General features: G+C 35.7%; 1 protein-coding gene and 1 long non-coding RNA gene across 2 annotated transcripts in view; one reads left to right on the top strand and one right to left on the bottom strand.

Moving 5' to 3' along the window:
• Window positions 1-372, top strand: part of LOC107740378 (uncharacterized) — a 27197-nt gene extending 26825 nt beyond the window's left edge. Inside the window, exon 3 of the long non-coding RNA XR_001640077.1 lies at window positions 359-372. This is a non-coding gene — a long non-coding RNA (uncharacterized LOC107740378). The remainder of the gene's footprint in view (window positions 1-358) is intronic.
• LOC107740377 (lipoma HMGIC fusion partner homolog) overlaps window positions 1-12858 on the bottom strand; it is a 138841-nt gene that overhangs the window by 81671 nt on the left and 44312 nt on the right. The window lies entirely within an intron of this gene.

The following is a 12858-nucleotide window of genomic DNA, read 5'->3' as shown; positions in this document are numbered from 1 at the left end:
CAGTGGGGAGGTGAAAAAAAAAAAAAAGAACTAAATTGATTTCTTTCTTTAAAAAAAACAGCTGGATCACAAAAGGTAAAAATGTACCAAACTCAACTAGTAATATACTATTATTGTTTCCTTGCGTTTTCTGAAATAATTGGTTGGAAATCATGAGATTAATCATTAATTAATTATTGATAGCCTTACTATTGTTCTTCGTCAGATTTATACCGACAGCTTGCATTTTAATTGTGCGTAAAAAAATACAGTATCATTTAATATAAACAATTTCCACATTAAATTTTAAACATATTTATTTATCAATAAATATACTAGGTATTTCATTTATTATAAAATACTGTAATTTATGAAGCAGTTTATTTTGGTAATATTATTCCATTTGAATATACATTTCAGCAATATTTGTATGTACAGATGTGGTTTACATACCCCTTGCAGAATCTGCATGGTCTAATAAAATGGTTTAATAATTTGAATACTCAAGTGTTTAATTATATTGTTAAATAATCACTTCACAATCAGTTCAGCTATTTATATGAATTCCTATGAATTTTATTGCTTCCTGGTTATATGTTAACATGGCCATGAGCATGAACTTGACTCGAAACAACATTAAGGTGTTGTATTCAACACAAGCACATCCTTTCTCCAGCTTCCATACTTGAAGCAATTTGCATTCTGTTACAAACCATGACATTTCATGACTTTTCCATATAAGACAATACATTTGTGTTGCAGAAAAATCCCATAGCAAAATCTAAAAGGGGAAGAATGAATAAGTGTTGGCAGTGAGACACCTTGTTCAAAAATCCTGATGGCTTCTCTAATGATTCATAAATTATGTTACGAGTCCAGGCTGCTCTGTTACTTGCAATGAATCACTCCATACGAAGGCACACACTTCAGCCAGTTTAATGAAACATGAGCACCTCAAGCCAATAAATCAACCAGCACAGAAGAGATTGGTTATACACTATATGCAACTGACCATGAGTGTGAAGGACAATATTTATAAATGCAAAACTGCATTTTCCAAAACTGACTAGTGGGTATACCATTCTTGTATTTCTGTAGCTCAAACAGTTAGAGCATGGTGCTAGCAACACCAAGGTCATGGGTTTGATTCCCAGTAAATACTCTACATATTTATATATGTAGAGATATAACCATATCGTATTAGGATGACACTGCAACACTATCATCAACACCAAACCAGGTCTGTTTTGTCAAGTGCAACTTAACCATTATTGATTTTTTTTTTTAAAGTACTGAGCATTAGAGGAGGTTGTTATAAAAAGATAAAGCTCAATTTTCTCTGAGCAGGGCTAAAAGCGAAGAAACAGTGAGTGAGAGCTATCTGAGCAGTGCATGCCTCCTGAGACATTCCTGTTATATAGCAGAGCTTGTCTTTTTGTTTCTACCATCAAGAAGTGGGAGAGATGCTTTGATCATGGGGTGGAACTTTTCTACAGTCGAGAGCGCAAGAGGGCAAGAGGAGCTTCCATCCAATGGCACTGAAGGAGACGAATAAGAAAATGAAGTGCAGAAAGTAGGACGTGGAAAGAAAAGCACGCCTGGAATAAACACAGAGAAACCAGTGCCAAGTGCTTTAAATCAACTTATACTGAATCATATTTGAGACAGCCAGAAAAGAAGAAACATGACAAAAAATACAGCGGGACGCTATATGTAAAGCTTTACAGTGTGGAAAAAAAAGAACACTAAGACAACTAACTAAATGCATAGACATTCATGTGGTGTCCAAGGTCAACACTGACAGAAAATAAATGGTTTGATTAGGTATCAATGTAAATCTGACAGTAATTTTTCCTCATCTGCCTATGGTGGTTCCAAATTTGGGCTGCATTTCACTTTTGTTGTGCAGTCAACTGTAAAATAGGATTTCTCTTGGCATGGGGCCTTCACTTCTTAAAAGAGGCAGATATATGATGCCAGGGATAGCAATGCAACACAATGGTTTAAAGAACTAGCAAACAAACAAATCCAGACAGCCCTCTGAAGGCATGTGAGCTTCCGATGTCTTCAACAGGCTTCAAAGAATCAAGATTCAAGGAGAAAGGGGGGCGAGAGCACATTTATTTGTGGTGACATGAAGTAAACTTCACTAAAAGTCAGTGTTGTTTTGATATATTGATATATAGATATATAGGCTGATATATTAATGGATATGAATATATAAAATATACAAACACAAAAATATTGCTAAAGGAGAAAGCAAAAACCAAACAAGAAATTCCTCCAATGTGTTTACAAAAATATTTTGTTTGCAAAGTAGCATAATTGATAATACAGTAGCCAGGCTTACTTTCATTAGATGTTTTATTTTAATACTGGCTTGCAATTATTTATTTCAAACAAACAAACAAATAAATAAACAAATAAATAAATAATGGATTTTTTTGCCTGTGAGAAGAAAATTTTTAGATATCTTCTCACAGGCACTTTCCCCACTGCATTCAAGCAGGCTCGGATAACCCCACTGCTCAAAATGGATAATAATTCCAAATGGACGCTATAAAGCTAGCGTACTCGCCTACAATGCCCCATGGGAGTAAGAGCCCACTCAACAAGAGGCGTTGCCTCTTCCTGGGCTTGGTCTAGCGGTGTGTCCATTGCAGAAATTTGTGCGGCGGCCGGCTGGGCCTCGCCGTCCACATTTACCAGGTTTTATAATCTGGATGTCCTTGCCTTACAGGCTCGGGTCCTTTCTGCTTAAACGGACTTACTCTGGCCATATGGCGAAACCAGTGCGTCAGGCGTTTGCCTTCTTCACTGTACACTCTTGGCCCCCACTGGGTTCCAAGGATGTACAATTTATCTTGGAACGATTACTCAGCGTCGGGCCGACCTCTGCGAGTTTGGCCCTATCGCCTCCTGCGGGGCTTCCTGCAAAATACTTGGTCCCTCTGGGCCCAATTGGTGCTCAAGGCAAGTTCAAGTATTAGTCGTTCCTCTAGCATAGCACGGCGGGATTATACTGGTTCCCCATAGCATCTTAAGCAGACGCAGTACGAGTGAAGTATCGATAGGGAACGTACTCGGTTACTAAAGTAACCTCGGTTCCCTGAGATAAGGGAACGAGTACTGCGTTGCTGGCCGTGCTATGTAGCTGCATGACTCAGTCGTCGCTTCAGTCGAAGTAACCTGAGAATCTTGAATCTTACAACCTGTCGCTTTTAGTTTTTTAATTGATATTGCTAATACTGTAGGTAGCATATGATTTTATTCCTCAAACCAATTACTGTAGCATAAATCCAGCCCCACAGTAAATTTTCTTTATTAACTTTATCATGCATTACCCTGTCAAGAAACATTTTTTTTCAGACTTTATGTATTCTGTTAAGAGTAAACTAGAGTTAACTAATTTAATCTTTTATCTAGATGCATTTTTAAGCTTTTTTTTTTGCCCCTGTGAACAAGATACATTTTTCTGAGAAGAGTTAGACTGTAAATTTTAAACATGAACCTTCTAATAAGTTAAAACCAAAATGTGCTTTCAGTGCTCTACATACACTACCATTGAAAAGTTTGGGGCTGGTAAGATATGTGTAAAATATTTTGAACAGTCTCTTATGCTCACAAAGGCAGCATTTATAATATCAAAAACACAGTAAAAACATTTATATTCTGAAAGATTATTAACATTTAAAAGTAACTGTTTCTGTTTCAGTATATTTTAAAATATAAAGTATTACTTTGATGGCAAAGCTAAAATGATCTGATTTGCTTAAAAACATTTATTTTTCTTATCTATGTTTATAACAGTTGTGCTGCTTTTTTTCTGGAAACGTATTTTTTTATTAAATTTTTTACTTTATTTTATTAATATTTTTTAATCTTTGATGAATACAAAGTTTAAAAAACAGCATTTATTTGAAATGGCTGGTAAGATATGTGTAAAATATTTTGAACAGTCTCTTATGCTCACAAAGGCAGCATTTATAATATCAAAAACACAGTAAAAACATTTATATTCTGAAAGATTATTAACATTTAAAAGTAACTGTTTCTGTTTCAGTATATTTTAAAATATAAAGTATTACTTTGATGGCAAAACTAAAATGATCTGATTTGCTTAAAAAACATTTATTTTTCTTATCTATGTTTATAACAGTTGTGCTGCTTTTTTTCTGGAAACGTATTTTTTTATTAAATTTTTACTTTATTTTATTAATATTTTTTAATCTTTGATGAATACAAAGTTTAAAAAACAGCATTTATTTGAAATAGAAATCTTTAGAAATGGCTTTCCTGACACTTTTGTTCAATTTAATGCATCTTTGTTGAATACATGTATTAATTTCTTAAAAAATTAATTATTAATTAATTTCTTAAAAAAACACCTTATTGACCCTAAACTTTTGATCAGTGTATAGTTTTGACTTTTGACAAAATAGTGGTTAGTGCTTTATTTAAACCTCTATTTTTGGTTTCACAGCAAGTATAAGCATAGAAGTTTTTGTTGTTGTTGTCGGAAATTCTTTCTCAAATTTTTTAGGGCCAATGTGGACTATAAACTGATAAGATTAATTGAGATGTGAAAAGAAGCTGTGTGTAGTTTTATATGTTACTGGCAAAACCCTGTGCAAGAGTAATTTTAAGTCAACTGAAATTATAGTTATCTTTTTAATGTTTGCATATGTAACAGATATGTAATTGCTTATTATTAGTCGTCAGCATTATTATTGTCCACATTTAAGTTTAAGGACTTGAACAAGCCACTAATAAGTTTTTTTCTTTGGTGTGCTTATTTTTTTGTGGCTTATTGAATGGAAAGTGTGAATAGTGTCATCAACCACCCAGCAACCACTCAGAACACCCTTGCAACCACATAGCAACATGCTAAAAACACACAGAAAACCTTAGCAACAGCTTAGCAACAGCCTGAGTTAGTGGCAGAAACTTTTTAATGAACAAACACTATTTACATTTACTGTGGTTGATATTAAATACAATTTAATGGATTTGCATGGATTTTGAAACTGTTATGTACTTTAAAAACTGTATGGACTACAATGGTTGTCCAATTAACCAAATACATGTCCTTGTGATATTTGATAATTCTCTTCTCGGTTTCATGATACTAGCTTCATAAGGAGAAACTTTGAACCATTTGCATCTTGTTATCTGTCTTCATTTTCTCCTTTGCTGGTCCTCCAAATCCTAAACGCTGGTGGACAGCAGTTGGGTAGGCTTGTGATTATTATGGGATCTTGTTTCTATGGTAGCAGGAGGGCACAGACGTCTAGTGGGTGAGCAACAGTTGGCATGAACACATACTTGATCATGTCCAGCAAACTGTCAGAGCTTACAGCGCTACAACAGGCTTCATCCACAAGTTTACATGTCACACTGCAGCTCTCCACTGGTTTTACACTCCATTGCAAATCCTTGTGAACTGCCTCAAAACCTTTGTGGACAACAAGTTTCCAGTGACAAGGAATGTTCTTAGCTTTCACTTACTGCACAAAACACAGAAGTAGTAAACTCAAAATGAACCACGCACGAGACTCGACTGACACTCACAGTTGATTCCCAGCCTGGTCTCATTGTTTATACGTAGGTATCAGTATGTAATGTTTACAAGCACAGATGTTTTTATTGATGCTGAAATGTACCATTTAGACATATTTTAGTGTTTAAAACGTAAAATTTGCTACTTATTTTTAGCTAATTTTTTTTTAAAAATATTTCCGAATCTTTTATATCATTAAGATATTTGTATCAATGCATTTTTAACATTTTTATTGATACGCGATTTAAATTTTTAGACCCCTTAACCTACCCCCAAACCAAAACCTACCCATTTTAAAGCGAATATAAAAAGATATAAAATGTAATTGACTGAAATATGCAAGGAAATGACCATTTTATTAATAATATAGCATTAAAATGATTTTTTATAGTCGCCAATCACACTCCTACCTCTAAACCTAACCATAACTATTTCTGTACAGTATAAAGAAAAACATGAGAGACAGATAAATGCAATCACAATAATTTATTTATTGCAAAATTGTCAAGAGCCGTACCAAAAATAATAATACAGTAGGTTTGTTTGAGGAGCAGAGCAGAATTTAAATTGTTAATTGTTGCAAATATTATCCAGATTATTATCCCGATCTACTTCGTGAAGGCGAGCATTTCTCATTCAATGGTAGCAGGAGGGCACAGACGTCTAGTGGGTGAGCAACAGTTGGCATGAACACATACTTGATCATGTCCAGCAAACTGTCAGAGCTTACAGCGCTACAACAGGCTTCATCCACAAGTTTACATGTCACACTGCAGCTCTCCATTGGTTTTACACTCCATTGCAAATCCTTGTGAACTGCCTCAAAACCTTTGTGGACAACAAGTTTCCAGTGACAAGGAATGTTCTTAGCTTTCACTTACTGCACAAAACACAGAAGTAGTAAACTCAAAATGAACCACGCACGAGACTCGACTGACACTCACAGTTGATTCCCAGCCTGGTCTCATTGTTTATACGTAGGTATCAGTATGTAATGTTTACAAGCACAGATGTTTTTATTGATGCTGAAATGTACCATTTAGACATATTTTAGTGTTTAAAACGTAAAATTTGCTACTTATTTTTAGCTAATTTTTTTTTAAAAATATTTCCGAATCTTTTATATCATTAAGATATTTGTATCAATGCATTTTTAACATTTTTATTGATAAGCGATTTAAATTTTTAGACCCCTTAACCTACCCCCAAACCAAAACCTACCCATTTTAAAGCGAATATAAAAAGATATAAAATGTAATTGACTGAAATATGCAAGGAAATGACCATTTTATTAATAATATAGCATTAAAATGATTTTTTATAGTCGCCAATCACACTCCTACCTCTAAACCTAACCATAACTATTTCTGTACAGTATAAAGAAAAACATGAGAGACAGATAAATGCAATCACAATAATTTATTTATTGCAAAATTGTCAAGAGCCGTACCAAAAATAATAATACAGTAGGTTTGTTTGAGGAGCAGAGCAGAATTTAAATTGTTAATTGTTGCACATATTATCCAGATTATTATCCCGATCTACTCCGTGAAGGCGAGCATTTCTCATTCAAACACGCCTCACCAGAAACATGGCATGTCGCAATCTGTGACGAAGCAGTCGAGTCAATACCTCAGTATTGTACGTTTAAATGCTGAAAATACATCAGAATTTTACTTTTACATGCTGTAAATAAGTCAGTATTGTACGTTTTAGTAAATGTATGTTTTGTAGAACCAAATTTTATGTAAAATACATACAAATTATCATGAGATCACGTTGTGATTCCAGTAGTTTTATATTAGCGTCACAGTTGATTCCAATAATTTTACATTGCTAAGCTAATTTGATCATCTAATAAGCAGAAAAAATGCACACAAATATGGAATTAAACAATTAGATGCAACTAGATTTATTGATATTTTTGAGTGTTGAAATAAAATCTAGGCCTAACTAAATTTATATTTCACTCAAATCTTTCTGCCATCATGTATTATTTATTTATTTAACTGAACTTTTACTGAAGATTCCCTTTTCTGCCAAGAATACATTCTGAATACAGATGCTGACTAAGCATATTACATAGTTTTACAGATGATAGTTGTTTGCATCTAAAAGTACTCAGCCCTTTAAATTAACTTTTTTGTAATGTTATTTGTATCATTATTCTTTGAAATGCTACAACAGAGAGATTAATTAGATCTGATATCTAAATGTTTAATGCAAAACTAGCCATAAACAAATGTTCTGCACAAATGCATTCATATGATATTTTTGTTTTAAAATAATTATATTTAGACATTTAAATCCAACAATTACCATATAAAAACAGGTGTTAAATATACAGTAAAATGGTGTGGGAAAAAAGGCCTCCTGTAGCGAATCCATGTGTTTTTGTTAGAAAAATATCCATGTGTGCTTCTCAAACGGAAGGCTGCATCCTACTGAGGCTGCGTCCTTCCTAGCTCAGTCCTTCAGAGGCTTGTAGGCTAGAGTCCTCCTCGGCATTAAACGCTAGAATGAGACAGTCTAGTAAGTGCGCGTGGCTACGTCGCATATGTTCCCGCCCTCACCGCCACGGCACGAAAATACGAATAAAACTTAGTTTTGGAAAAATACTTTGTATTACAAATCATTATATTATTTGGCTTTCTATTAATGCAATACAATGAATCAGAGCCGTTTAGTCTCCCGGTGGCTTACATTATCGGCAGTTTAGCGTTTAGTGAGTAATTTACACCAAAACAAAAAATAACATCTATGTCCAAAAACATTATTTTTGTCTTACATTGCATAATAAATTCAGACAAGCTCAGTACTGAATCGTTTTTCGTCAGTTTATTTAAATGAAATGGAATGGGTACAAAGGATTGTGGGTGATTGAATGTCGCAAAGGATACATCCCATGCATCCTTCAAATTCAGCTGAATGAAGGACACGAAACGAAGGCTGCCTTCCAAGGATCCATGTGATTGAGACGGCCTTCAGCAACGTTTGATGACATGGCAGCCGAGATATGCAGCCTTCAGAGGATGCAGCCTTCCGTTTGAGAAACACCCCATATTTCAAATGTAATAAACACTTTTTTCTCACTTCCGCTGACTTTCGTACGCGGAAGCTGTTCCAGGTGGATGACGTAGGATGTATGAGTTGCGTGCGCACCTCTGAGATATGCTAGTCTCGCGAGTTTGTCTGAAGGAGCAAAGAAAGCAAAGTTTCCTTACTTTAGCGAAAGAAAAACAGTCTCCTCTTGGCTTATATCGAAATCCTCCGACATTTTTCTTTACAAATCTTTGTTTTGTACTTCTAATTCATGACCGGCGTTTTGCTTTGTTCTCTCTCCGCGTTCGTCACTAATCACACAACGCTGACGTCCTACATCATCCGCCGGAACGGCTTCCGCGTATGACGGATAGACGAAGTGAGAGAGAAGTGTTTATTACGTTTGTAATATGGATAAAGGACTTGAGTTTTAGCCAGAAGCGATGGTTCGAATTTATATATAAAAAAAAAAAAAAAAGTCATGATGGATTTGTTTATTAGAAACACACAGCTTTTCACTTCATTTATTTAAATATTTAAACACCAGTATCTTTATAATGTTAAAAATAAAAATCTATAAAAAATGTTTTTATATTTTTTAAATTTAGCACGTTTTATTTATATATATATATATATATATATATATATCAAGGCATTTGTATGATTGATATTCCCAACATTGTTGATGAGTTTGTGATCCTGCTCTACCACCCACAGAGGGGGAAGCACAAGGATATATAAAACTGACATCTTGTCGTCGCAGATAGCCTCGTGGGCAGCGCGTCAACATGTAGCGCCATTGCGCTTCGGGCGTCCCGTGTTCGAGTCCTGGCTCGTGGACCTTTCCCGATCCCATTCCCCCTCTCTCCCACTTCGCTTCCTGTCTCACTACTATCCTATCAATAAAAGGCAAAAACGCCAAAAAATTAATCACTAAAAATAAACTGACATCTTAAAACGTGACCCACAAAGACCTTTGAACCTGTAATACCACACTTCTGGAATCCTCCTCTTCAGCTTAATAATCAGTTAATGTCCCTAAATGGCCCTTTTCATAATGTATGGGTTTATATTGGTTTATGGTTTATATTGGTCTATGCAGAATGAACTTCATATACGAGTCATTTTTCACAGAAGATCTATGGATGAGGTTGAAGCTTCATGTAGACTAACAGGAATATCTTATTTGGTTTATCCTAGACAGAAGTGACATTTTGTAAAAGAAAAGCACCCGTGACATTCATTGTTTTGAAGAACAGCCAGTGCTTTTGCAGATGGGACAGTTTTTGTAACAAGTAAACAGTATCTGACAGTTAGAACTGCATGTAGCAAGTACAATTACTGTCTACACTGTCTATACCTGAGCAGTAAACACTCTACCAGATGGAGCTTTTGAGTCCGAATTTTCTATGAACTGTCAATAAAATCCAACAACTGCCTCAAGATTGCTAGTGGCAACCAATGTTTAGCAAGAAATATTTAAGTCAGAGACAATCGATTTATGACATTGTAAGAAATGACTGCTTTATAATCCATTTGCACCATTTGAGAGGATCACATCCAGAGCAGTGGTCATCAATTTGGAACAGGTGTGGGAAACTGAGACCCATCTCAGACAATGGGGTGTCTGAATTTTGTTAACATACAAACCATAGCTCTTACAACAGCAGCAACTTCATTTAACAATAGGGGTGGTAAACTGTAACAGGATAAAGTTTACGATGTAGGGGGTACATTTAGACTCCATTGAACTACGAGGTGGTTTTGTCTTTTTTAGTAGAATATGACAAGCACATCCACAACACAGACTCATGCATAAGGAATGTCTTCAACAAATTATTATTTTGATAATCAATTAATCTGTCAATCATTATTTGATTTATCAGTATATTATTTATAGTGCAAGGCTTTGGCAGATTTAATAATAATGGATATAATGAATTGTTGAGTCTAAATGTTTTGTGTGTGAGTCATTGTGCGTTAAATTCATGTCAGTAAAGTAATTTTGACAAATAACACTCATGTTTTTCTCTAATGATTCAGTGCTTGTAGATGTGAGCGTCATGCACCATTTTTTGGGGGGTGGGGGTGGTAACATACAGTATGTAACAATCTTGGCTCACTTGCTGTCCTTATTGAGATAAGATGTGACTAAAGGAAAAAAATATTTTTAATGATTTAGTAGTTCTCTATATTAGTGTAATATGGGATAGTCTACAGGTTATGTATATCAAGAAAAACCCAAGCACTTAGCAGTGACGAAACAAACCACTGCAGTGGTTCTTTCTTACAGTACATTTGCTCTTCTGGTATTACACATTTGCAGAGGATCACCTTATATTAAAATGGTGACTCTGATCTAAGTGATAACTAAAAGCATCATGAAGTAGATAAATCAGCACATGTTAGCCTCTCTTGGTGTTATAGGAAATAGTAGAATAAGTAGTAATTAAGCTGTCATTAGTTCTAGAGAGACATATGCTTGTCTGAAGCTCAGGGCTTCACTGTGTTAGAGCCCATCTTCTCTGGCACAGGCAAGATATGATCATTAGCTAGGCTGTCACTTGAGAATTCCATTAGCGTTACTTTAACATACTCACCTTTCCCATCTCCCCGGCAGGCGGTTCTCACCTTCCTCAAAGCTGACACTATACTACTCATTTAACAAGTCACAAAGAACTTGGAATTCCAGAAAGGAGAGGATAGGTCAAAAATGGTCAACAATAAATAGGGAGTTCATCAACAAATAACACATTCTTTAAAACAATGTTAATTTTATGAAATTACACATGAAATGTTTGCTGACAAAGGTTTGTTTTCATTGTAAATGAGATAAAAAAAGGTGTCATGATGATAATTAAACACTATTAATGGAAATTATGTTAACCAATTATACTGCAAGACGATGATAATGCACCAAAAATGTTTTTAGAAGAATGCATGTTCTGCAGCTGTGCAGTAAAGTTACTCAGTGCAAGTTGAATGTTCTTTCTCTTTTACTTTTTTAACAAGTAAGGCTGCTTTTTTCACCCTAAATAGAGCAGATTTATCCCAACCGCCCATATAGCAGCGACCCTTGTCCCAGCATAATAGGCATTTACACTGCTGTGGCTCTGGATGCGACCTCGGAGATAATGGCTCCCTTCTTTGAGACATAGAGATAACCATGCAGTGGGATGCAGGGGGGGAGGTGGGAACTCAAAAGCCTGGTTCTTTCAGAAGGCCCACGATGCACTCAATCACGGCAGGCCACTAATGCCTAAATAGGACGTTCAGGGCTAAGAGGCTGATAATAAGAAAGAGGACACACTTGGGGTCTCGGAGTCCTTGATAGTGCCTAGGGCCAGCCCCTCGGCTATTGTAGAGGCAAATCTCCCATCATTATGGGCTTTGCAATCCGCTGAGTCATATTTCATTAATTTCCAGCCATTCAGTTTCTCCAATGAAGGCGTTTGCGAAGGCCACAGCTCGGGTCAGTTTCTTGTGGGTGTAAGAGGGGGAGATATCACAATGACAAATGGAGTCAGTATGATGTTGGTATTTGCATGCTGACTTAAACGCTTTTGGCACATGCATATCAATAGGTATGTTTATGTGAACACTTTTTGCTTCCATCGGAATTAATTCATTCTGAATGACGAATCCGAACGTAATGTTTACATGAACGTTAAATAAAGTGATCGGGTTGATATGCGCGTTTATATGTCACAAGCTTCTGATCGGATTTAATCTTTTGACATGCGCACACTGCATGAATATAGAGTTTCCCGCTGTTGTCGCATATTGTTTTAAAAAGCACACGTGATATTTATCTACTTTGGGTTCTAATTAGGCGACGACCAGCTCATGAACTGTTGTGCAGTGCTGCTTACTTTATAAAGCAGTAAAAGTGCCCCTTCCTGCACCCAAAACCAGTCGTCTGTTGATGAGAGTCTTAAACAAGGACTGGTGAACGCTTTTGGCACATGCATATCAATAGGTATGTTTACGTGAACACTTTTTGCTTCCATCGGAATTAATTCATTCTGAATGACGAATCCGAACGTAATGTTTACATGAACGTTAAATAAAGTGATCGGGTTGATATGCGCGTTTATATGTCACAAGCTTCTGATCGGATTTAATCTTTTGACATGCGCACACTGCATGAATATACAGTTTACCGCTGTCGCATATTGTTTTAAAAAGCACACGTGATATTTATCTACTTTGGGTTCTAATTAGGCGACAACCAGCTCATGAACTGTTGTGCAGTGCTTCTTACTTTATAAAGCAGT

Source organism: Sinocyclocheilus rhinocerous, unplaced genomic scaffold (assembly GCF_001515625.1).
Source record: "Sinocyclocheilus rhinocerous isolate Xijiao unplaced genomic scaffold, SAMN03320098_v1.1 scaffold315, whole genome shotgun sequence".
In the NCBI taxonomy this organism is placed as follows: Eukaryota; Metazoa; Chordata; class Actinopteri; order Cypriniformes; family Cyprinidae; genus Sinocyclocheilus; species Sinocyclocheilus rhinocerous.
Note: the sequence above shows the minus strand (reverse complement) of the source record. Positions and strands in the feature narration are given on the sequence as shown.